The sequence below is a fragment of the Leptonychotes weddellii genome, chromosome X (assembly GCF_054177405.1).
Source record: "Leptonychotes weddellii isolate Sample4059 chromosome X, ASM5417740v2, whole genome shotgun sequence".
In the NCBI taxonomy this organism is placed as follows: Eukaryota; Metazoa; Chordata; class Mammalia; order Carnivora; family Phocidae; genus Leptonychotes; species Leptonychotes weddellii.
This window is the reverse complement of record NC_138385.1, coordinates 99994469-100019261: the sequence shown is the minus strand read 5'-3', so window position 1 is coordinate 100019261 and position 24793 is coordinate 99994469. Positions and strand designations below refer to the sequence as shown.

Genomic DNA, 24793 nt, shown 5'->3' with positions numbered 1-24793 from the left:
GTAGGTTGCTTACCTTTGCCCTGTGTTACATTGTCTCATCCTAAATAGGTCTACATGAAGGGGTGTGGACAGATCAGCATACTCGTTGTAACTACTGGAAAATAAAGACATCATCCTTCTGATGTGAGGCCTATAGTATCTTCCATGTAAAGGGAGAACATTCTATTATTCTTGGTGATAAAAGTAGATATCACATAGAAGATAGTCGCATAAACAATTCTACTTCCAATTCATTAGTAGCCGAATGCTCCCACCATGCTATGCTCTCCCACTGGTTTTGCAAGTCAACAACCCTCAGTATGTCTATCCACTACCCTCCTGCCCCCTCTTCAAGACTTTGATTTGACACATACTTCTGTTTCTCTAATCCCTCCCTATCCACCACCCTGTCCAACATTTCTGAAGGACGCTGCAGGATCTTGGCATTTAACTTGTGAAAAGTCGCCAGGCCTAACTGTATCAATGCCCCCACTGAATGCTCATACAATGAAATTATAGTTTAGCATGAAAAACCCCATCACTTTCTTAAATGCTGCAATAACACTCATTACATCAATACAGAGCAAAAGAAAGGAGCTCAGACTTAATCCGTTTTAATCTCCGTTATTTCCTAATATAAAAGACTGTGGGCCTTTTCACATTCTTTTGGAAGGATTAGTGAAGGCAAACATGAATAACAAATTGACATTTCTGAGTTCTGAAAGAGCCAAAAGCAATACAAAAGTAAGGCAGACAGATCAAATTTCCGAACAGAATTATTTTTCTAAGCAGAGTTTAAAAGTTAACATTAGGAACAAATGTTAAACAGCTCTGCACAGTTATTTTTCTTTACCTGGAACACATTTTGCCAAACAGTTAAGCTGACAAGTTAGAAAGACACATCTTGATGTTACAGAGACAAAGGAACTCTGTCTATGGGACAGGCATAATAAGATAATTTTTTTAAAGAAGAAGAATTTCTTCCATAACAATTTTTATATTCCTCTAGTCATTACATTGTTGGAGATATTCTAAAACTAATGGCATCAATTATTTTTTAGTGAGGAGTACGTTGATTCCCATCAAATCATTGAATATTGGTGTTAAAAGAGATTTTGAAATTATCTACTTTGGCCTCTTCATTTTATGAATGAGGAAACCAAGATCTAGAAAGGGTCGCCAAGCCGTCCACTACCACAAAATCAGAGATCCGTGACAATTCAGGACTAGGACCTTGGTTTTCTGATGACTCATCCAATGATCTTCTCATTTATCATTGTCCCTCTCCTCTAGCAGATTATGTTTTATTACTGTACAGTATTAACTTGCTCCTCCATTATAACCCCACTGCTGTTTGCTTCGATTTTTTGAATCAAAATAGCAAGAACAAACTAATTCTTGGGGCTCCGCTTGTCTTAATGCCCCCACAAAGTCACTGAGAAATGCTGTAAGGATTGGATCTACCCAAACCCTTTGATAGCAATTTGTATCTAATGATATTGTAAAATGAAAAGATCCCTAAGAGACTAGTTCTGTGGTGGGATTCTAGATTCTAACACACTCCACCTTCACCCTTAATCCTAGATGTGGGGTTCAGTCTAAACCAGGATTTTTCAACCTCTGCACTATTGACTCTTGGGCTGGATGATTCTTTGTCGTCAAGTGCCATCCTGCGCACCGTGAGATGCTTAGCAGCATCCCTCGCTTCTACCCACTAGATGCCAGCAGCACTCCAACCCTAAGCTGTGATAACCACAAATGTCTTCAGACATTTCAGATGTCCCTGCGGGGTAAAATCAGCCCAGTCTAAGAACCACTGGTCCTGGACACAAAATAGGAACAAAAGCAGAGATGAAAAGTGGGATAAAAAGGAACTCCCTGGCACTTTTGACTATGAACCTTCCTTGGCAATAAAGCCATTGAAATGATTTGGTGAAAAAAAGGAAAGTTATTTTAATGAACCATATGCCTTTCCTCACTCCCACCACACTTTTGCCTTCAAGTGTGTTTTTGTTGCCATGAAAACAGAGCCTGCCTGTTCGTAATTATAATATTATTCTGTAGCAAATTTTGGAAAGGACCAATTGGTGCACTTCCAACCTCAAATTCTCTCTCTCCTCTTCTCCCTTCCTTAGCCAGGAGTTTGGAGAAAGGGAAGGAATGAGAGAAGAATGCCTCGTGTGCTCAGCTCTGACCTCGTTCTGATGCCCGCATTCAGCACCGACCTCTCAGGTTTCTAGGACCTGCCAACCAAACCTTCAAACACCAACTTGGCTCTGCCCCAACGTCATGACGCCACAACAACGTTCTCATTTGCTCAGCATTTTCACCCGAGACCACAAACTTTGGTGAGAGACAGTCAGGACTCAGCAAGTGTGATGTGGTGAAGGGAGGAAGGAAAGAAGTAGATAGCCATTCTTAATCAAAATGAATTATGATCTTTTACTCACAGGTTGGGTTACTTCTCTGGATATGTCAATGATAGCCATGCTGTAGAAATTTAATAGAAATGTTTAATAGATGTGGTTCTTTTTTTAAAAAGATTTTTATTTATTTATTTGAGAGAGAGAGAGAGAAAGAGCATATGAGCAGGGGGAGGGGCAGAGGAAGAGGGACAAGCAGACTCCCCACTGAGCAGGCTCTATCCCAGGACCCCAAGATCATGACCTGAGCCAAAGACAGACACTTAACTGACCAAGCTACCCAGGCGCCCCTTAATAGATGTGGTTCTTAAACACTTTCTTCTCTGGCTTTTTATAGAATGAGATATAAATAATAAAATGCTCAAATCTGAAGTGTAAGGCTCTATGAATTTTTACATATGTACACATTTATGCAACTGCCTCCCAGATGAAGATATAGAATATTTCTATTACCCTAGAAGGCTTCCCTGCCTCCCACCCAGTTAATACCTATCCCTCACCTTCCAATACAAGCGCTATTCTGATTTCTGTCAATGAAGATTAGCCTTGTCCATTTTTTTTAGCCTATAAATTAAATTGCACAATAGGTACTCTTCATGCCTTTTTATCATGTAATATTTTTCTAAAGTTTGTGCATACAGTTTTGTGTGTCAGTGGTTTGTTCTTTTTTGTTGCTATATAGTATTCCATCATGTAAATATATCACAGACCCTATTAATGGATATTTGTGAGGTTAAAAAAATATTTGGGGACTATTATGAATAATACTGCAAAGAAAATGCGTGTACGTCATTGTCTGGATACATGCACTTGTTTCCCTTGGCTGTAAAACTAGCAATGAAATTCTAATATTAACAAGCAGAAAGTATCAATCATCAAAGTGAAGTTTTTCTATCAGTAGAAAGGCTTAAAGGACACGATGAGTGTCACCCATTTATCTTGCATAATGGAAAAATAGATGAACCTTTTTAAATTAATAAATCAGGAAAAATATACTAATGCAGCTACCAATGTTACCAGACCTGGACCAGATCGCCCGACGGAAGAACCAAGCGGCACCCGGAGATCTTGGAGGATAGGGGGTTTATTTAACGCCGGCGGGCTCAGAGGAGAATGATCTCCAAAGGTCTGAGCCCCGAGCAGAAAAGGGGTAATTTATACACTTCTACTTCCACATACTTGGCACTTCTGGTGAGCGCAGGAAGCGGGGCAGGGTGAAGAACCCGGAAGAGCCCCAGGGAAGGGACTGGGACTCCCTTGCTGGCTTGGTCAGCCATCTTAGGACACAGATTTTTCCTCCAAGAGAGTGAGCACAGAATTTGTCCTGAAAGTGGGAAACTTTGCGAGTGAAGGGGGCACTATTAGTATTTGCACTGGGACCATTTAACCTGGACTTTCCTAGGAAAACAGACTCATCTGGTCACTCATGTTAATTCTGACTGAGAAGATGGGTGCCCAGGCCAGATATCTAATGCCAACTTCAGAATTTACTTCCTTTTTGACCTTGGCTAACTTGTTTAAACCTCCATCCTTTAGTCAGGACATTGGTCAGAAACTTCTCCCCCAAAATGTTATAAATACTCCGTAAGTGGCAAATCATAAATCATAAACATCAAATGCAATGGAGCTGTTGTCGAGGAAGGATTGAGGGCTGGAATGCAGACATCCAGCGTTGAGACATATGCTTTCAAGAGTTTGGCTATTCCTGCCTCTAAAGTGCCACTCAATTAATTTATGATGTTCTCTCTTCCCTTTCAGTTTCTCTTCACTTCTGAATACATTCTGACTTAAAAATAAGTTTAGGCTACCCACATATGCTCTATGTTATTTCGCTGAAAAGAAGTGAACTGCAAATTACATCAACTGTTGTGACACATTTGGCAAATATCTTTCTTCTTCATGCTTCAGTCACTGGACTTACTGTGTGATGAGAATCCCAGAAGCCCAGTGTGACAGTGCCTGAAATCTTCACTAAACTGAATACCGTGAAATTGTTTCATCAAGCTGACTCTCAACGTTGGGCGGAAGGGGGTTGGAGTTTCCCCATGGAAGCTGATGTGCTCAGGCTTACCTGAGAGAACATGACACTTTACTTCCACCAGGTTTAAAAGTTTGAAAACAATACAAGACAACAAAGTAGCAATGCCTTTTGAATATGAGCAGCTGCCAGTTTTCACAGGCATTTGAAACTACATGTGTCAAAAAAACAGGTAGAAAATTGGAAACAAAAATAGTTTTCCTTGAAAGGAAAAACAATATATGCTGGCTTCATTTAGAACGCACTCAGATTCACTGGACTGAAATGATTAGTTGCATAGAAAGAGTAAAGTTAAGTGGAATAATGATGATCTGATATTAAGGACACTGTGTTCTCTGCTGCACAGAGCAGCCATTCCAATTGAATTCACTGGGAGTCATAGCCTGTTACAAAATTATAGGTTAGAACAAGGACTAGAAATACAGCATGACAGCAGAAAACTACAATTATATTTACAATGTGAATTCCTTATGGACAAATCCCTTCTTTTATAAAATCACCATTATCTTAATGCTAAGTTCACCTTTTCTAAGAAAGTAAAACACATGTTTGGCTGAGTCCATACCTTCTAGCTGATATCTAAAAATTAACCAGTGTGGTCATAGTTTTGCATTTAAAAAAAAATCTGTATCTACGCTAACATACAACCCAGTAATCATACTTCTAGGCATCTATCCCAGAGAAATGAAAATTCATGTCCACAAAGAGATCTGTATGCAACTATTCACAGCAGCTTTGTTTATAATAGTCAAAAGTGTAAACAACCCAACATCATCAACTGGTGAATAAACTAGAAACTAGGAAAGCCATACCATGGAATACCACTTAGCGAGAGAAAAAACCAAACTCCTGTTACGTGCAACAATTTGGATAGCTCTCAGATAATTATTCTAAGTGGAAGGAAAGCTAATCTCAAAAGGCCACATACTGTATGATTCCATTTATATAAAATTATCAAAAGAGTGAAATTACAGAGATGGAGAATGGATTAGTGATTGCCAAAGGTTAGAGATGGGGACGGGGAGCGGGTGTGACTGAGTGGGTAGCACGAAGGAGCCTTGTGGTAACGGAACAGTTTTGTATCTCAATTGTGGTGGTTACACAAATTTCTGTATGTAATAGAATGGAACAAAACTATACACATGCACTGTACCAATGTCAATTTCATGACTTTGACACTGTAGTGTATTTACATAAGACATAACCACTGGAGGAAACTGGACACGCAGCATATGGGATATCTATAGTATTTATAGCTGCCTGCAAATCTAATTATTTCAACGTAAAAACATTTTTAAAAAGCGACAGCCACATCTCTATCTGAACATAGACAAATGAGTCTTGCCGCCTACCTTTTGAGGGATGTTACCTCCCAGAAGAAATCCTTCCTAAGGTGATTTTTCATAAGCAAAAAATCAGAATCATCATTAATAGCAAAGGGAAAAATTCTGATGTATTTCTGACAATCAAATTTAACCTACTGATGCTAAAGCACCCCAAGTCATATTAAAATGAACCCAATCATGTCAATATTTAACACGGGTTGTTATCACATGACAGAACAAGGAAATGTCTTTTAATTCCTCACTAACACGGTTGTCTATCTGTACATTTCCGCTCTTGCCTAGCACTTATGTATTGTGCATGGAAGCCTATAACTGTAACGCATGCATTTTATACTCACTGTTCAAGTAATTGCCCATTTAATTAAAAAATAAAAAGAATAACAAAGACAAAACTACCGATGAGAACTATATAGAAGTAATCATCATTACTCCAAACTAGAAACTCAGGCATTTTCTTGGAGGAAGAGACAGCAAAAGTCACCAGCTGTCACGTGCCTGCTCTTCTCCCACGGTATGCAGCTACCTGGGAGGCAGGGCCAACCTAGCCCAGCCTTCCCAAATGTCAAGAAATGTTCATAAATGTAAGAGAAATATTACACCAGACTCCCCTGAAAAGTCCAATTCTTGTCATGGAAATGGCATAAATTGAAAAGAAGAGAGGCTGAAATGGCACATATCTAAATCTTTAAGGTAACTTGCAACTGGATGTTAAGCTTGTTCCTCATACGGTTTTTTACATATTCAATGTTCGTATTTCACTTATAAAATCCATTTTTAAAAGCTATACATGCACACACACGTATAAGTGTGTGTGTGTACACATAGGTGTGCATACACACCCATAAATGGTAAGGCTTACCATGGGTCCTTGATCTGAGATGACACTGTAACAGACACTTCTGCTCCTTCCAGATCCCCTGAGGTCCTTCTCATTCTCTATGGGCCACCTCCCCTAGTTGGGGTATATTTGGGCCTCCAGGGACTTCCTGGCACTGCCCTTGGGCTATGGAAGCAACTCCAGCTGCACCACATCCTGACATACTTGGGAGGTGACCTCAGCTCATGACTAACAAGAGGGGAGCATGAGAAGGAAGTTCCCTGACACCAGAGGGGGTGGCGACCTCTGAGGTATAACTTGCTTTGCAGAGCTCCTCTGTGGGGTCTCAGGGGGAGGGTGGGATTTTACTTGCCTTGCATCCCTGCGTGGCTTTCGTCGGGCCTTGCTGCCTGCTCTACTTCCTTAACCTGCTCCCCCGGAAGCATTTTCTTCCTCACTCACATATAAATCCGCATTTCAGCGTTTCTGGGAACCAAAGTGAAAACAAACTTTTTCTCCCCCCACATTAAAAATGTTCTGAAGTCAAGGAGGATCTTACAATTGATACGAACATTTAATGCAGCTTTTATTCCTGAAAAATGTATTATTAAATAGATGTTGCACCTTATAATTCATGACGTAGCTTATGATTCTAAGACTATAAGCTATCTAAGGGAATGTGGGTCTCATTTACTCTCCAGTGTGCATCCAATGTCCCAAACATTGCCTCATACATATTTTACTCAGGACATTTTTGTCAAATTAATGGATTGAAAAAAATATAGTTTTATAATTTGTCTTGTATTACAATTCAAATTATGAATTTCCTGGAGGGTAGGACATGAATCATGTCTGTATTTCCATTTTCCATAATACTTAACACAAAGTCTTGTCCAAATTCAGCACCAACAAATGTTTACTATAATTGGAACACAGATGCAAACAATTTTGCAAAGGAAAAAATAACTGTAAACCAGGAAAAGCAGAGCAGAGAGAAAAAAAGGAAAGGGAAAGAAGAGGTTGGGGACAAGAGGGACAAGAGGACACTAGAGAGGGGTGAGGTCACCAATGAGAGATGTGAAATAGGAGATGCAGGTCAACTTTTAAGTGACAACAAAAAAGGGATTATAAAAACTATAGTCGCTGGAACAAGATGTGAACAGGAAACATCTGATTTACACTGAATTTGAGCAGGAAGGGTACATGCATTTTTCAAGACAGCAAATTAAAATCTGGAATATAGCTCCCACAGGGTGCACAATTCTCCATCTAGCAACTAGAGACAGGAGGTAAGAAGCCACTATAACACAACGGTTTGCACAGCTCACCGCAACACCAAGGACTTCAGACACAACCACAACATGGGAAGACTCCAAAAGCCAAGCTAGAAACATCGGTCGTCCGTATTCTTCGGGCCAACCAGTGAGCACTCAAATGCCCTTCCATCTGTCCTCCACTAAGACCACTTATCGGAACTGAGTCATCCTTCTCTAGTATTCTTTAAAGACAGCCAAGCAGACACAGGGGTGCTATTTGCAGTTTGGTGAGGACCTGATCAAAGGTAAGGAGACTTTTGAAGCTGTCCTGTATTAAGAGGTGTCTAGATAAGACAATAGAGTAGAGGAACAAAAATACACCATTTCAGTGGGAGCAAAAGTATTGTTATCTGTGTTTGTGTTAAAGCACATATGTGTCCATGTGTGCTGTGATGTGTCTAATCACAGTCGGCAAGTATTGCTGTGGAATTTGCTGGGTTAAGAGAGTTGGTGTCATTGGAAGGGAATGAAGTCAACGTAAAGGATATGATGCTTCCTTTGATACACAGACTTCGACTCATCGCGACGAGTCTCCCCTTTAACCTGGAACACTCAAACTCTCCATGGAAGGGGTAGAAAGCAGGGAAATGGTGAAGGGGACAGGCAGCACGGGGCAGGAGAACACAGCAACCTGAGACAAAAATTCAAAATCTGTTGAGGACGGGAATGGGAGAAGTGGAAGTGTGCTCAAGGCCTCAGCTGCACCTCTGGCCACTTCCTGCCCATTCAGGAGGGAGAAAAGCATGGAAGATCCTCGAAGCATCAGTCTGTCCTACTCAGGGGCTCTCTCCATCCATCCCCACCGACATCTCTTATCTTTTAGGGCCATCATTTTCACCCAGGCTCTGTCTGGAGCGTAGGTGGTCTACTCAGCCCAGCTCACTGTACACACAGGTCTCTATATCCTCATCTAAGAGCCAGCCATTAGTACGGCAAATGTGGCTAGAGTAATGAGGAAATGTTAAGGGAGCTGAGCAGAGAAGTTGAGTCACCTAAGAAGCAATGCCTTACAATTGGAACCTCTAAATTAGTGGTTCTCAGCCAGGGTCAATTTTGCCCTGCCCCCAACCCTAGCAACATTGGGCAATGTCTGGAGACACTTTTGGTTGTCACAACTGGGGGCAGGAATGCTGTTGGTTTCTTTCTTCTTCTTCTTTTTTTTTAGATTTTATTTATTTACTTGAGAGAGAAAGAGCATGAGAGGGGAGAGGGTCAGAGGGAGAAGCAGACTCCCCGCTGAGCAGGGAGCCCGAGAGGGACTCAATCCCGGGACTCCGGGATCATGACCTGAGCCGAAGGCAGTCGCTTAACCAACTGAGCCACCCAGGCGCCCTTGTTGGTTTCTAGTGAATAGAAGCCAGGGATGTTGCTAAACATCCTATAATGCATAGGTCAGCCTCCCATAGCCAAGAACTATGTGACCCCAAATGTCACTAGCACAGTGGTTGAGAAACCCCGGCCTAAAAGAAGCCACTCCTAAAGGTCAGCTTGGTGATGCAGAAGCAGCCAGATTATGTGGCCAAGGAAGACAGAGTTGGATAGAGCCAGGCATGGGGCATCTCTGGACTTCAGAAAAACTTCTAACTAAAGGTGATGAACAAATAGGAACTCATTGAAACCTTAAGGTCTTCATAGTCAGAATCCATAGCTTGCCTCTTCCCAGCTTCATGAGCTCAGGCAATTACTAAATGTTTCTCCATCTCAATTTCTTCATCTACAAGGTCAGGGCCCTAATATCTGCTCTATAGGAATTTGTAAGGGTTAGAGAAGATATTAAACATGAAGCACTTCTCAACAGGCACTCAACAAAGAGCCCTTCCTTTTCCTTTTTTCTTGCTCTGGGTGATTTCTGGAATGAACTTCATAGAGGTAGAGGGAGGAAGGAGATAGTCTGATCTTCTCCCCACAGCCCAACATTTTCAGGGTTCCTCGATCCTCCTTCCCTTCTTTTCTTTTTTCTTTCTTTTCTACTTCCTTTTGAGAATTGAGATTTCCCATCCATCAGCTATCACAGACTCAGGCAGGGGCTTGAGCTAACGCTATTTTTTCACCTTGTGACTCAAGAAGATATAGCAGAGTGAAATCACCAGGAACCTATGCACAAAAGAAACTCAGAAGCCTCTTGGAAAATTGCCCATCCCAAGAGAACAAAGGGTCAATGGCAAAAGTGTGTTTCAAAGATAACAGGTGAGCTTTGAAAGAAAGGGGTCATTCTGGGCACAGCATACATCCTGTATCAGAACTGTTTCCGTGTTCAGTCATTGCAGATTCACCCTGAGTCTCTGGGCAAGGAGACTCCAATAAAGATCTACTAAAAACCAGAACTGTTTCTGTAAAATTTCGGAGGGCTATGAAAGCACAAAGGATTAGAGGTTCTGTGACTGCGGGGGAGGAGCAGGCATTGGCAGAAGCACTGATGGCAGTGGGTGGCTACTTCATTCTGATGGTCATGGCGGTGACACGGTGGCCCCATCCACACTCCTGACACATGGCATTGGTTGCAACCCCAGCAGCAACGCCCTCGAGAGAGATCAGCGGTGGAAAGAGTTCCTGTGCGATCTTTGATGACAATCACATTCCTCCCCACAGAGACCCAGAGCAGGGGAGGAGAGAGATTGCATGCGCTCCCACATGGCAAGAGTCTGGGGGCACGTCCCCTGGAAGGACCAGCACTCTGGAGAGACGACTCAAGCAGCAGAGGCAGAACAGCCAGACACTCGCTTGGTAGCTTTGGGTTGTCATTGGCATCTTTTTCCTTTTTTTCAGAGATATAAATATAGTTTGATCATTTTCTGATGATAAAAGTAACACTTCCTTTAGAAAGGTTGGAAACTTCAACAACAAAAAAGAAAAAGACAATTGTCAATCATGCCACTGTTCAGAATTGACTAATGCTAGAGTTGCGGTGCATTTCCCTTGGTCTTTTCTTTGCTATGGATATCTTTACGTTGTTGGGAATATGCTGGATGTCCACTTTCATGCCTGTCTTTTTCCTAGCTCACACTGAGGTGGTCCAAGAAGTTGATGTTACAGGAAGACTTGCCGTGGCCGCTGCCCACCCAGCTCCATGAGGGGTGGACAGAGTAGAGTTACTATTCTTATAACGTAGCTCACCCCTAATTGATACTTAGAGGCCACTGTATCCTACTTCCCCACCTCAGTTAAGAAAACATATTAAGTTCAAGTCTTTCCCCTTAGGATGAGGGAAAGTGAAGCCAAGATAGCTTGCCTTGCCTTGGAGCGCATCAGGAGACAAAGGAGGACCCAGGATCCTTCCCTCACCCAGACGATCACCACGCATAGTCTCCCCTGGAGACGGCCTGGAATACATACAGTGTAAATAAAGACCTAAGGAGGAAATCAAAGCCTAGCTCTCTATGATATATTAGAGGAATGCAAAATATTAGACCTAAGGCATTTGCACTGGATCTCTCACATTCCATTATTGGTATTTGAAGGTCCTTTTCTTGTTCTTTATGTCTTTTTTTTTTTTTTTTTTGGACATGATGTTAATCCTAAATCAAGATTGTAAAACTAAACCATTTAAAATATATGCATGCTTAGCAAAAGGATCCCAGGGTTTAAGAATCATTTTTTAAAATTAGATTTTTCAATTTGATTCAATAAACATGTATTGAATATCAGCCCTGGAGTCTCCAACTCCATTCATTTGTAGGTACTAAAGGCCCCCAAGAGGCAAGCCCACTCTAGACCAACCCCAGTTAATCCAGCCTCCAACCATTAATACACATACTTTCATTGAGTGCCTCCTATTTGCTGGGGGGCACTAGGCAAAGAGTTGTTTGAGCTCTATATGTAATATGACCATAATCAACACACATTTCCTTACTATAGACAAGAATGTTTCACTTTCCTCTTTTTTTTTTTATTAACATATAATGTATTATTTGTTTCAAGACGAATCCTCTTAACTCTCCTGTATGTATATATGTATAAATGTATAATTCTCCTATACACACATACATTTTATAAATACATGATGGTAAATGGCACCTGAAGTATGGCTTCAATGTTGGGATGTGATAAGAAATACAGGGGACTATGATGACCCCGAGTGCTCACTGTCCACCTAAGGAAGACAGTCACTACTGATCCTAGCTGATTGACACTTGTGGGTTTGTGGGGCCAATGTCAAGTTTTTCAAGAAAACACAAAAATCTGATTTTCTAATTTAAATCTTCCTTTTCTAAAAATTCAGATTTTGAAAATCTCGCTAGCACTCTCCAAATCTTGTGAAATCTCTGGCCCACTCAGTGAGATCCAGGGGCAAATCTCACATGATCTCAGTCCAAGCCTCGGAAGAACTCACTCAAATCTCCTGGGATCTCAGGCCATTCTGTGAGAAGCAGCATCTAACTTCATGTGACCTCAATCCAAATCTCGGGAGGGCTCATCCAAATCTCAGGTGATCTCGGGCCCAGTCAGCAAGATCCAGGGGGCAAATCTCATGTGATCCAAATCCAATTTTCAGGAGAACTCATCCAAATCCACTGAGTTCTCAGGTCCAGACAGCAAGAACTAGGGTCAAAACCCGTGTGCTTTTAGTCTGAATCTCAGAAGAAGAAACCACATCTCATGAAATCTCGGGCCCCCTCTGCAAGATCCAGGGGCAAATCTCTCATGATTTTAGTCTACATCTCGGGAGAACTCATCCATATCTCTTGAGACCTTGGGCCCAGTCAGCGAGATCGAGGGGCAAATCTAGTTGGATCGCAGTCCAAATATTGTGACACCTGATCCAAATCTCTTGAGATCTCAGGCCCTGTCTGGGAAATCCAGATCACATGTCTCGGGATATCTGTCCAAATCTTGGTAGAACTATCCAAATCTCCTGAGATTTCAGGACTAGTAGGCCATATCCAGGGGCACATCTCGGCTACAAATCATACACATGCCCGCCCATGTAAGACTAAGTAAATTACAACACACCCGTGCAATAGAATTCTGTCATTATTTTAAAATTGAAGAAGCTTTATATAGAGTGATTTCACTGATAGAGTGCCAAGTTAAAAAAAAAACGAGTAAAAAACACTATATAAATAAGTTGCCATATATATATATGCCATACCTATATAATTGCCTATGCCTCAAGATGGCCAAGGGCCACCAACTCTCCCTCAGACTTGGATGACAGAAAGAAAAAAATCTGTCTGACTTTGGATTCAAGGCTTCTGGCCACTCTGCCATGGCCTTGAGGCAGTTATTAGGAGCGCCACACTTGTCCCCTACCATTATCTTCCAGTCCCCGTTTCCAGATGGGCATTCTGATTTGGGAGTGTGGCTGTGCCCTAAATAGCTAACAGAAGCTGTGATCACCAGACTTTACCATTTCTCTTTCCCTGGGTGGGATTCTACCTCTGGCCTTCCCTACCCACTCCTTTCCTTGCCACTAAATATTGCCTGGGATATGGGCAGTCCACCCAGAATGAGCCCTTCCTTTGCCATGCTTCCATGGGCATCAAGGAATGGGCTACTGTCTCCTTCTTCTGAACCAAGTCCTTTTATGGCCACATAGAGCACCAAGCCCAGGTGGCAAGAGTAGTCTATGCAGCACAAAACCCTCATTACTTAAAGGGTCAAATAAATCTTACAAATGCTGCATACACTTACACATTCATAAGCATGTTAGTATAATAATGACTCTGAAGACTGCCATGCCGAAAGACGGTTGCCCTTTTTTATCCCACAGTTGTCCAGGATTATTCGACTAATGAATCTCCCCTCTTTGCTATATGCTTGTGGACATCGTGCAAAACTAGTGTTTTCCAAGTCTAACACACTTGGGAAAATCTATTCCAACCCAAGTCTAGCTTCCATTCTTCCCTCCAGATTGCCCCTTATAAAAGAGACTCCAATAAACTTCCTTAACAAAAAGCCCTAACGGTTATGACAAACCAAAAAAAAAAAAAAAGAGAGAGACTAAATAAAAGAAGGAGAGAAACCCAGGAAGGAAGGAAAACTCAAAATTAAATGTCTAATTCTATGATTTGGTGGTTATGGTCGTCTCGGACAGAGAAAATGAACCTGATCGTGGAACAAGTAATAAATCAGAAACTAGAAGGCAAGCAGGTGGGAGAACAGACAGGAAATGTTGAAGGTCACAGCAGGCAATGGGTTATAAATCAGAAACTAAGAGAACACAAACGCCTGAGAGGAGGTCAAGGTCAGTGGTTCCACTCTAGGCAACCCATCACAAACCATTAAAAAGCCACTGGAGTGAGATTGTTACAGACTCTTCCCCAACAAAAGCTTCAAAGACTACTTCAGGTTTGATGTGAATCCACAGAGGCCAATACAGTTACGCATGTTGTATATCTAAGGGGAACCATTAAGAAGGCAGATGCTATAGGTTTATATATTTATTGCCATAATGTTCTGGCAGACTTCTAGCAAAATTTTTATATCACGATGATCTAGAAATAGATTATATTCCTAATTCATGTGAAGGTGCCATATGAGCTAGCAGCAGCCCTTCCCAAAAGGTCTACTCAGTCCACAGAAGGCCATAGGCATATGGCAGAATGGTAGCTGTTAGAATCAGGTGACCTGCACTCTACACTTGGCCCCACTGGACAGTTCTCTTTACCCCTCTAGGTCTGAATGCCCTCACTGGCTAAGTAAAATTTGGTTCTAGAGGATCTTTCAGTTATTTGAATATACTACATGCACTCTCACCTCTGATTTTTCACAATCCTTTGCTTCTACTTGGAATGAATGCCTGTCATTCACTCATCACCAGGCTGACCCTCCAAATCCTTCAGGTCTCAGCATAAATGATAAATATTCTGGAAGGCCTTCACTTCTACCATGGTTAGGTCCCCTACTGAAAGCTCCATAGGCCATCTATCATCCACCATCATTATTCACAACAGATTTTACCATAATCATTTCAGTGTTTGTCTTTCCCAGTAGACTTTAAACTCCACTAGGACAAGAAACATCTTTCTTGTTCAGGGCTGTCTCCTCACTGCCCAGCACACAGAAGGAACTCAATAAATATTTGTTAGATGAAGACACGGAAGAGCTCAAAATTTATATGGAAACCAACAAGCTTCATTTTTAAAGATTTTTTTTCCAGAACTAGTATATCTGTTCATTTATCAAAGCAAGCCAAATTCACTTGTCTCATGCTTAAGAAAGTCAATTCTTAAATCCCGATTTCTTATCTCTACCTATTTTTCTAAGAATAAAGTGCTATATGTGTACAAATATATTCCCGTAAAATTGTATATGTTTTGAGTATATGAAAATTAGTTTCTATTTTAATTGTACTCAGCAACTCATATGGAATAGAGTCATCTTATAAAGAAACACCCCCATCCCAGTTTACCTGTTTAGTTCATTCAGATTAATTAGGACTATTTGTACTTGAAAGGACTGGGATCTTGACATTAAAGAGGGAGGGGTATTGAGGAAAGCTCTCCTACTATTGATATAAAAATATTTCAATAATTTTTTTTTTTGCAGCAAATAAGCAAGATCGAGAACACCGTAAGTGTTATTTGCATGAGGCCCCTCTATGGCCTCATCCCTGTTTCCCAGAGGGACTCTGTGCTTGGTGCTTCCCATGGATGGGGAAGCCAGAAATGATCCTGTCGAACTAGCAGGGCGTAGAAAGATGAGATCTCCTGGATTTTAGTGGGAGCAAGGGCAGCGTTCAAGGGAGATGGCATATATCCTTGCAGGAGGGAGAATTCACTACTAGGAATCAAGAATCTCAGCACGTGCATATGTTGAGAAGCACAGACTCTGAAGCTGGACTGCGTGGATTTAAATCCTAGCTCTGCTACAACTCCCTGGGGAAACATAACTTAACCTCATGGTGCCTAGCCCCCTCATCTGTAAAATGGGAATTGTTTTGGTAACTACATATTAGGGTAACTGCATACAGGTAAAATGATTCAATGGATTCAAGCACTTGGAAAAATGCCCACCATACCAGGTACTCAATATAGGTTAGATATGACTTTTATTATCTTTGCTCTCCATTTATGGGCAGGGACCAGGAGGGAGTCAAGAAGCAGATATGGGAAATGCCAGGAGACAAAGATCATTAGCCTCCCTGGTCAAATGTCTCCAGGCTTTCCTTTTTAGGTGCCTTCTGGAGAACAGAATAGAAAGTGCCTCATGGTCAGAGGCATCCACAGCCCCAAACCTGTATAGTTGTCCTCCAGTTCTTTAACTCGTCAGGGAAAATCCTCATTGGAAAACACAGAGGCCCGAGCTGGTTGTTCAAAAAGTAAGTTTATCCATCAATAAGTAACTTGTTAGCCTATTGTTCTTACTTTATAGTCTTGTACCATTTCCTGCCATTAAATATCCGAAACTGATTTTTGCCTAAACTTGTAAAAAGCTTTGCACTTCTGCATTTTTTTTAAGTTTTTATTTAAATTCCAGTTAGTTGGGGTGCCCAGGTGGCTCAGTCAGTTAAGTGCCCCACTCTGGATTTCGGCTCAGGTCATGGTCTCAGGTTCGTGAGACTGAGCCCCATGTCAGGCTCTGCACTGGGCATGGGGCCTGCTTAAGATTCTCTCTCTCCTTCTCCCTTGGCCCCTCCCCCCACTCTCTCTCTCTAAGGAAAAAAAATAAATTCCAGTTAGTTAACATACTGTGTAATGTTAATTTCAAGTGTACAATATAGTGATTCAACACTTCCAGACAATACCCAGTGCTCATCACAAGTATACTCCTTAATCCCCACCATCTATTTAACCCATCCCCCACCCACCTTCCCCTCTGGTAACCATCAGTTTTTCTCTAGAGTTAAGAGTCTGTTTGTTGGCTTACCTCTCTCTCTCTCTTCTTTTCCCCTTTACCCATTTGTTTTGTTTCTTAAATTCCACATATGAGTGAGATCATATGGTATTTGTCTTCCTCTGACTTATTTTTTTTATTATTATGTAACATATAATGTATTATTTGTTTCAGAGGTACAGGTCTGTGATTCAACAGTCTTACACAATTCACAGCACTCACCATAGCACATACCCTCCCCAATGTCCATCACCCAGCCATCCCAGCCCTCCCACCCCCCAACATTCCAGCAACCCTCAGTTTGTTTCCTGAGATTAAGAATTCCTCATATCAGTGAGGTCATATGATACATGTCTTTCTCTGATTGACTTATTTCGCTCAGCATAATACCCTCCAGTTCCATCCACGTCGTTGCAAATGGCAAGATTTCATTCTTTCTAATGGCTGAGTAATATTCCATTGTATATATATTCCATGTCTTCTTTATCCATTCATCAGTTGATGGACACTTGGGCTGTTCCCATAGTTTAGCTACTGTAGATGTGCTGCCTTAAACATCAGGGTGCATGTATCCCTTTGAATTAGTATTTTTGTATTCTTTGGGTAAATACCTAGTACTGCAATTGCTGCATCATAGTGTAATTCTATTTTTTAGCTTTTTGAGGAACCTCCATACTATTCTCCACAGTGGCTGCACCAGTTTGCACTCCCACCAACAGTGCAAGAGGGTTCCCCTTTCTCCACATCCTCACCAACACCTGTTGTTTCTTGTATTGTTGATTTTAGCCATTCTGACAGGTGTGAGGTGATAGGTCATTGTGGTTTTTGATGAGGGAAACAAAGGCAAGAGAAATGCAGCTTAAACTAAATCTCCTTACAGCTTGTAGCCCACTGATAGATACCCAAAACAGGCAGGGCGTGACCTCCTTCAAGGAACTCATGGCTGCCTTAGTGCCTTAATGTTTATGTTTTATTAAAGACTAAAAGTAACCTTATCTTAACAGCAGCTAGCCCCTCAAGGTCCTGAAAGCCTTGCTTCCAAATTCCTCAGAGACTTACGCTCTCCCTAACTCCCACTAATTAAAAAGTATATACTCAGTCACTCCTCACAATCCCCATGCCGCTCTTTCTGCCCACGGGTCCTGTCCCCATGCTATAATAAAATCACCTTTTTGCACCAAGAACATCTCAAGAATTCTTTCTTGGCCATTTGCTCATGAACCCCAAAACTGTCAAATTTCATCAGTTTTGATTTGTATTTCCCTGATGATCAGTGATGTTGAGCATCTCTACATGTGTCTGATGGCCAGCTGGATGTCTTCTTTGGAAAAATGTCTATTTGTGTCTTCTGCCCATTTTTTAATTGGATTATTAATTTTTGGGGTGTTGAGTTTGGTAAGTTCTTTATATATTTTGGATACTAACCCTTTATCAGATACATCATCTGCAAATATCTTCTCCCATTCTGTAGAATGCCTTTTAGTTTTGTTGATTATGTCATTCACTATGCAGAAGCTTTTTATTTTGATGAAGTCCCAATAGTTTATTTTTGCTTATGTTTCCCCTGCCTCAGGAGCCATATCTAGAAAGAAGCTGTTATAGCGATGTCAAAGAGCACACTGCCTGTGTTCTCCTCTAGGATTTTTATGGTTTCAGGTGTCACATTTAGGTCTTTAATCTGTTTTGAATTTATTTTTGTGTTTGGTATAAGAAAGTGGTCCAGTTTTCCCAACACCATTTGTCAAAGAGACATTCTTTTTTCCCATTGGATATTCTTCCCTGCTTTGTTGAAGATTAATTGACCATATAATTATGGGTTTATTTCTGGGTTCTCTATTCTGTTCCATTGATGTATGTCTGTTTTTGTGCCAGTACCAGACTGTCTTGATCAGTACAGCTTTGTAATATAACTTGAAGTCTGGAATTGTGATGCCTCCAGCTTTGCTTTTCTTTTTCAAGGTTGCTTTGGTGATTTGGGGTCTTTGGTGGTTCCATAAAAATTTTAGGATCATTTGTTCTAGCTCTGTGAAAAATGCTGTTGGTATTTCAATAGGGATTGCATTAAATTTGTAGATTGCTTTGGGTAGTATAGACATTTTAAGAATATTTGTTCTTCCAATCCATGAGCATGGAATGTCTTTCCATTTCTTTGTGTCATCTTCAATTTCTTTCATCAGTGTTTTATAGTTTTCAGAGTACAGGTCTTTCACCTCTTTCGTTAGGTTTATTCCTAGGTATCTCTATACACCAATAATGAAGCAGTAGAAAGAGAAATTAAGGAACCAATCCTATTTACAATTGCATACACTTTTGCATTTAGAGACTACTGATTCATCAATAAGTTGTCAGGAGTGAGATCGATCAATTGATTGATCTATCTATCTGCCTCTCTCCGGAGGTTATTTAGAAGAGGAAGACATCATTAACTTCATTTATACCTGTTGGTTTATTATAATCTGGTTGTTCCTTTCACAAAGCATCTGTGACATCGTTGGAACTTGCCATTAAGTCCCTTGGCAGCAGGATCTACCTCTAATCTTTGCCGGGCACTGGCTTCTTACTGCCCTGTATTCTCACCCATCTCCACATGCTGTAACTGAAAAACTGTGGCTGGGCTTGCTTATGTAATTAGAGTTGTGCCTCTTTGCCAGGTGGTTTCTCCCTCCTCTACTAATTAGTCCAGTTCTCCCTTGAAGGCATGTAGGAACTATCAGTTAAGTCAAATGAAAACAATAGGATGGGTGATGTCAGTTTCTGAAACTGTTGATTACTTTCCATGCTATATCATATGGTCATGAGGATTACTCCGCACTTATGGGTAAACTGTTCAGCTACTCATTAGCTCAATCCAGACACATCAAGGCTTGTCCTGGTTAACTAACCTTTTAGGCCATGTGACATGGGAAAAACAAGTCCTTCTCCAAGAGGTGTTAACCTGAAAATCATACTAAGACCTTACTTTCCTGGTGGCTCTTATAGTCATTTTTCTCACAACACAACAATTCCAAGACAAGGATTGGAACAAAAAACAACAAAAATAATGGTATCTTGAGTATCTCTTAAGAAGCTAGAGTCAGGGGCGCCTGGGTGGCTCAGTCGTTAAGCGTCTGCCTTCGGCTCAGGTCATGATCCCAGGGTCCTGGGATCGAGCCCCGCATCAGGCTCCCTACTCTTCGGGAAGCCTGCTTTTCCCTCTCCCACTCCCCCTGCTTGTGTTCCCTCTCTGGCTGTATTTCTCTCTGTCAAATAAATAAAACCTTTAAAAAAAAAAAAAAGATGCTAGAGTCATATTTTGCAAATATATTATTGGTCCATTTTTAAAGCATCCTAATAGGGCAATGACAGAATTAGCAAGTTCCTGGAAGTAGCATAGGTTTTTCCAACTCTTCCAACATAGCAAGTCCACAAGTTACCCTAGCACAGGGAAGAGCAGCTTCAGATATTGGCTATGGGGCATTTGTTATATACTCTCATCTCCTTCTCCAAGGGTTCTCAAAAACTGTGGTCCAAGGACCAGCAACATTAGTATCACCGGGGAACTTGTTACAGAGGCAAATTCCTGGAATCACCCCAGACACAATGAATCAGAAACTCTGCAAGTAGTAGGCAGCAATCTAGGCCTTAACAAACTGTAAGTCGGCTAACTGAATTTAAATAAAAAATACTGAATTATTTTGTGCTGTACACCTGAAACTAATATATTATTATGTGTCAACTGTATCTCAGTAAAAAAATACTTTAAGATGAAAAGAAAACAAACTCTCTGGGTGATTCTGGTGCATCTCCCTCAGATGGAGCTCTACTGTCAATCATATGGCCAAGCAGATATGGGCAAAGCCAGTTTGTACAGATTTTGGTGGAATCCTTAAAGCTCATCCTGTTACTATGAGTCTTACTTAGATCACAGAAAACAGTGTTAGGATCATTGTTAGTTCTATGAAGAAAAGGAAGAAGGAAAAAATGCGCCAATTTCCTGGTAAATTTCCCCAATGGTTTTAACAATCTCTACCATATGCAAAGCATAATGTTCTCAAAGATTAAATACCACTCTTGGGACTTAAAGAAAAGAGGAATAGAAGACCATACTTGGGAAAAGAAATTTCTCTCTTTCCTGCTATGGAAGAAATATAACACTCATTAGGTCATTCCAAAATCTATTACATTGGTTTCTAAGACAAAGAAAACTTTTAAGACAGAGTGGCCAAGATGAATCAGAATACCTTTCTGTAGTGATTTTTCCAGTGCTGACACACAACTTCTATCAAGAAATTTTTCCTAAAGAGATTAACCTAATTACTAAAGTTCTCTTTACTCCAGTCACAAAGGAAGGGGAGAGGAGTTCAGGTGAAATTGCCTTGACATCAGAGCCCCAGACGAGTGCACATTCCTCACATTTGTAGCATTCTTGAGGCCATCAGACCACCCCTAATGACAAAGAAAAGAAAACTGACTGAAGGCACAAACTGCAATTATTAAAGCTACTTCCAAGTGGATATCTCAGGAAAACACATTTCTTTATAGCCACTAAGTGACAGTAAGGATAAGGGAAGGCATGCCAGCTAATGGAAGAGCATGAACTGAGCAAAATCCTTCCTAAACTTATCAGTAGGAGAAGACATTGAGGGGATGGAGATGCCTGGGCACTGAGGTCATCTGAACTAAGTCAGCCACCCTACCACTTCCTGGTCCTGTCTAAATCCAATTGCTTATTTGGATTAGCTCTGCCACTTTAAGATAGATGCTTTAAGGAAATCCAAATAATTTCATGTGCTAAGTGAAATTATATGACTAGGACTAGCTGGACAAGTCAATGTGGAGGCATAGCCACTTTGTTTATTAGCATTGACCTTAGTCAAATTATTAAATCTCTTATTGCTCATGAGTCCAGTGGGAATATTATCACCAACTCATTACCAGACGACTCCTGAGAGAAATGGATGACAAGAGTTGGGTATTGCTGTACTGTATTCTATAATTTTCTTTTTTTTAAATTTTATTTTCTTATGTTATGTTAGTCACCGTACAATACGTCATTAGTTTTTGATGTAGTGATCCACGATATAATTTTCTATGTATTTTTATTTTTATTTTTATCTTCAAGAACAAATTAGAAATAGTCCATATTCCAAGGTCCTATCACTAAAATCGAATGAGGAAATCACTGAGCCAGTAGACAAGCATCATATTTTGCCTAACACTGAACATTAAAAGGAGACCAATCAAATGTTTCTATTAACAGAAGAGTTTTTCTTCATTCAGTATGTGTGTGTGTGTGTGTGTGTGTGTGTGTGTGTGTGTGTAGGAAAGAATACTTTAAGCCAACTACAAAACTACAATGCTGGATTGTCAACAGTGCCTATGAGTCTGAGAAGTTTTGAGATAAGCGAGAGTGACATAAACACCATTAGCATTGATTCTTTTTGAATAAATATTCTGTAGCTATCTAGTAAGCTAAGTCTTCAAATGAGGAAGTCGCTAAGCCAGTAGGGTAGATGCCATGTTCTTGGCCATCAAGGTGGCCCTACGTTCACTGTCTGCCAACTAATGGCATTTTTTGGAGCTACCTCTGAACCTCTCCCTAAACAGCACCAGTCCTTCAGGCTTAGCCAGCTGGGGTTGCTGTGCCATGGCCCAAGGGCAGGCCAATTAAGATTCATTATGTCACATCAAGGGAAGAATTCCAAACACTGGGCCCTCCACCAAGAATGCAGCATCCTCACCCTCCCACTTCAAGCCCTGAGATGTTTTCAGTAAAAATAACCTTAGCTAATCATAACTGCTAGGGAGGATAGAGATAATCTCAGTGAGGTCACAAGGAGCTAAAAAAGTCTTTAGAGATCAAAGAGGTATACTAAGAAGGGGTCAGAAAATTCAGGATGTAATGACTCATCTTATATCCTTCTGTTCTTTCTGAGCCTCAGATGGAGCTGGGATGCTGTGCTGGGATGGGGGTGGGGGGTGGTCAAGCCTTACATTGAATCAATTCCTAGTTCCATGCTGAAAAGAAACCTCATTTTACAGTCTCAAATAAATTAGCAGTATGGACCTAAATAACGTTCAAAACAGAGAAAGTCATCATTGTGACAGACTTGTAAAAGGCAGTTGCAGGAAATTGCACAAAATAAGCAGAATAAATATTATTGGAGTGAACTGGATGCCTTATGCAACAACCACCTGCCACTCCAACTTCCTTTCAAATTTCACTTTTCCTCCCCTCTCTTTTTTTGCCAGATGAATGTACTTCCAGCTGGACTTAGGAGAAGCAATGGTGTCAAACAACGACTTGTTAAGAAATACACACCTGTCATAAATGCAAGACTCTCTCAGGGGATATATTGAATTGCGTTCCCTGCTTCCTATGAAAAGGTGCAATGAAAAAATGAATTAACTATCAACTACCAGATGTTTCTAGCATCTCTATTAGTTTGGGAAAGATGAAACAATTGCTGCATTGTACAGATGTATACCTCACATAAACATAAGCATTTAGGATGTGGGAAGAAGGCTCAACTAAATGTGTCTTGAGAATAATTGATCTTTTCTTTTTGGCAATGCTTCATAATAACAGGAAGAAATCTCGTCTTCTCCTTGGATTGACATATTTTACACCAACACAAAGAATAAATGGACATTTTTCTAAGGGTATGGTCATATGGACATGCATTTTTAGTTTCACTTTGCTTGACTGCATCAATTTTAATTGTCTTGAACTTCCAGGTGATTCTCATACATGTACATTTCATTATTTGAAAGCCTTCTAGTTACAGAAAATTCTAAGTACTATAAATCCCATTCTCCAAATAACAAAAATGGATTCCAGTGAGGAGAGATGATGTGGTCAATGGTGTGGGAACTACAGAGCTGTCTGCACTTAAAAAATATTAAGGAAGAATATATACAAAATATTTGGGTTACTTTTGACTTCACAATATAATGCCAATGTTCAAGCATATGGAGCAGTCATCAATATGTGTCATTCAAGAAAAGGGACAGGAGTATACTGTCTGCCGCTGGCTCCATATTCTTGTGTCTCCCAAGTGACTGTGCTTTGAATTTAGCCTCTGTCATCTCAGTTCCAGAGGAGAACCATGGAATGGAAAGCAGAGGGGGGACACCATTTTGTGCCAAGTGCGACAGGGCTCACAAACAGGCTTTACCCAGATTTGGCTCATATGCCAAACCTGATGGATTTTCCCTAGTGGCTGCCTAGGCCCTTTCTGAAGGATTCTGAGATGGTATCTGGGTTTAGGCAGAGAGAAGGTAGGAGTCTATTAACAATATCTGCCAGTACTCCAGAACGAGAGGGTGTCAGTTCATGTGCAGAAATTTTCCAGCTTGGGGCTTTGTAGCAGTTAAGAGAGTGGGCTTTGCGATTTCAAGCTATATTACAAAGCAGTGATCACCAAGACAGCATGGTACTGGCACAAAAACAGACATATAGACCAATGGAACAGAATAGAGAGCCCAGATATGGACCCTCAACTCTATGGTCAAATAATCTTCAACAAAGTAGGAAAAAATGTGCAATGGAAATAAGACAGTCTCTTCAAGAAATGGTGCTCAGAAAATTGGACAGCTATATACAGAAGGATGAAACTCGACCATTCTCTAATACCATACACAAAAATAAACTCAAAATGGATGAAAGACCTCAATGTGAGACAGGAATCCATCAAAATCCTAGAGGAGAACATAGGCAGTAACCTCTTTGACATCGGCCACAGCAACTTCTTTCAAGATGCATCTCCAAAGGCAAGTGAAACAAAAGCAAAAATGAACTTTTGGGACTTCATCAAGATAAAAAGCTTCTGCACAGCAAAGGAAACAGTCAACAAAACAAAGAGGCAACCCACAGAATGGGAGAAGATATTTGCAAATGACACTACAGACAAAGGGCTGATATCCAAGATCTATAAAGAACTTCTCAAACTCAACACCCCAAAAACAAATAATTGAGTCAAAAAATGGGCAGAAGACATGAACAGACACTTCTCAAAAGAAGACATACAAATGGCTAACAGACACATGAAAAAATGTTCATCATCATTAGCCATCAGGGAAATCCAAATCAAAACCACATTGAGATACCACCTCACACC

At 40.8% G+C, this 24793-nt stretch overlaps 1 protein-coding gene across 3 annotated transcripts in view; it reads right to left on the bottom strand.

The window, feature by feature from the left end:
* The window catches only part of MID1 (midline 1), a 584284-nt gene that overhangs the window by 471434 nt on the left and 88057 nt on the right, over positions 1-24793 (bottom strand). The window contains exon 1 of one of the 3 annotated variants that reach the window (XM_081809190.1): positions 6646-6831. The exons of the other annotated variants lie outside the window; for them this stretch is intronic. The gene's annotated coding sequence lies outside the window, so the exon portion shown is untranslated. Of the gene's footprint in view, positions 1-6645; positions 6832-24793 lie in introns of those variants that run through there. 3 annotated transcript variants of the gene reach the window in all.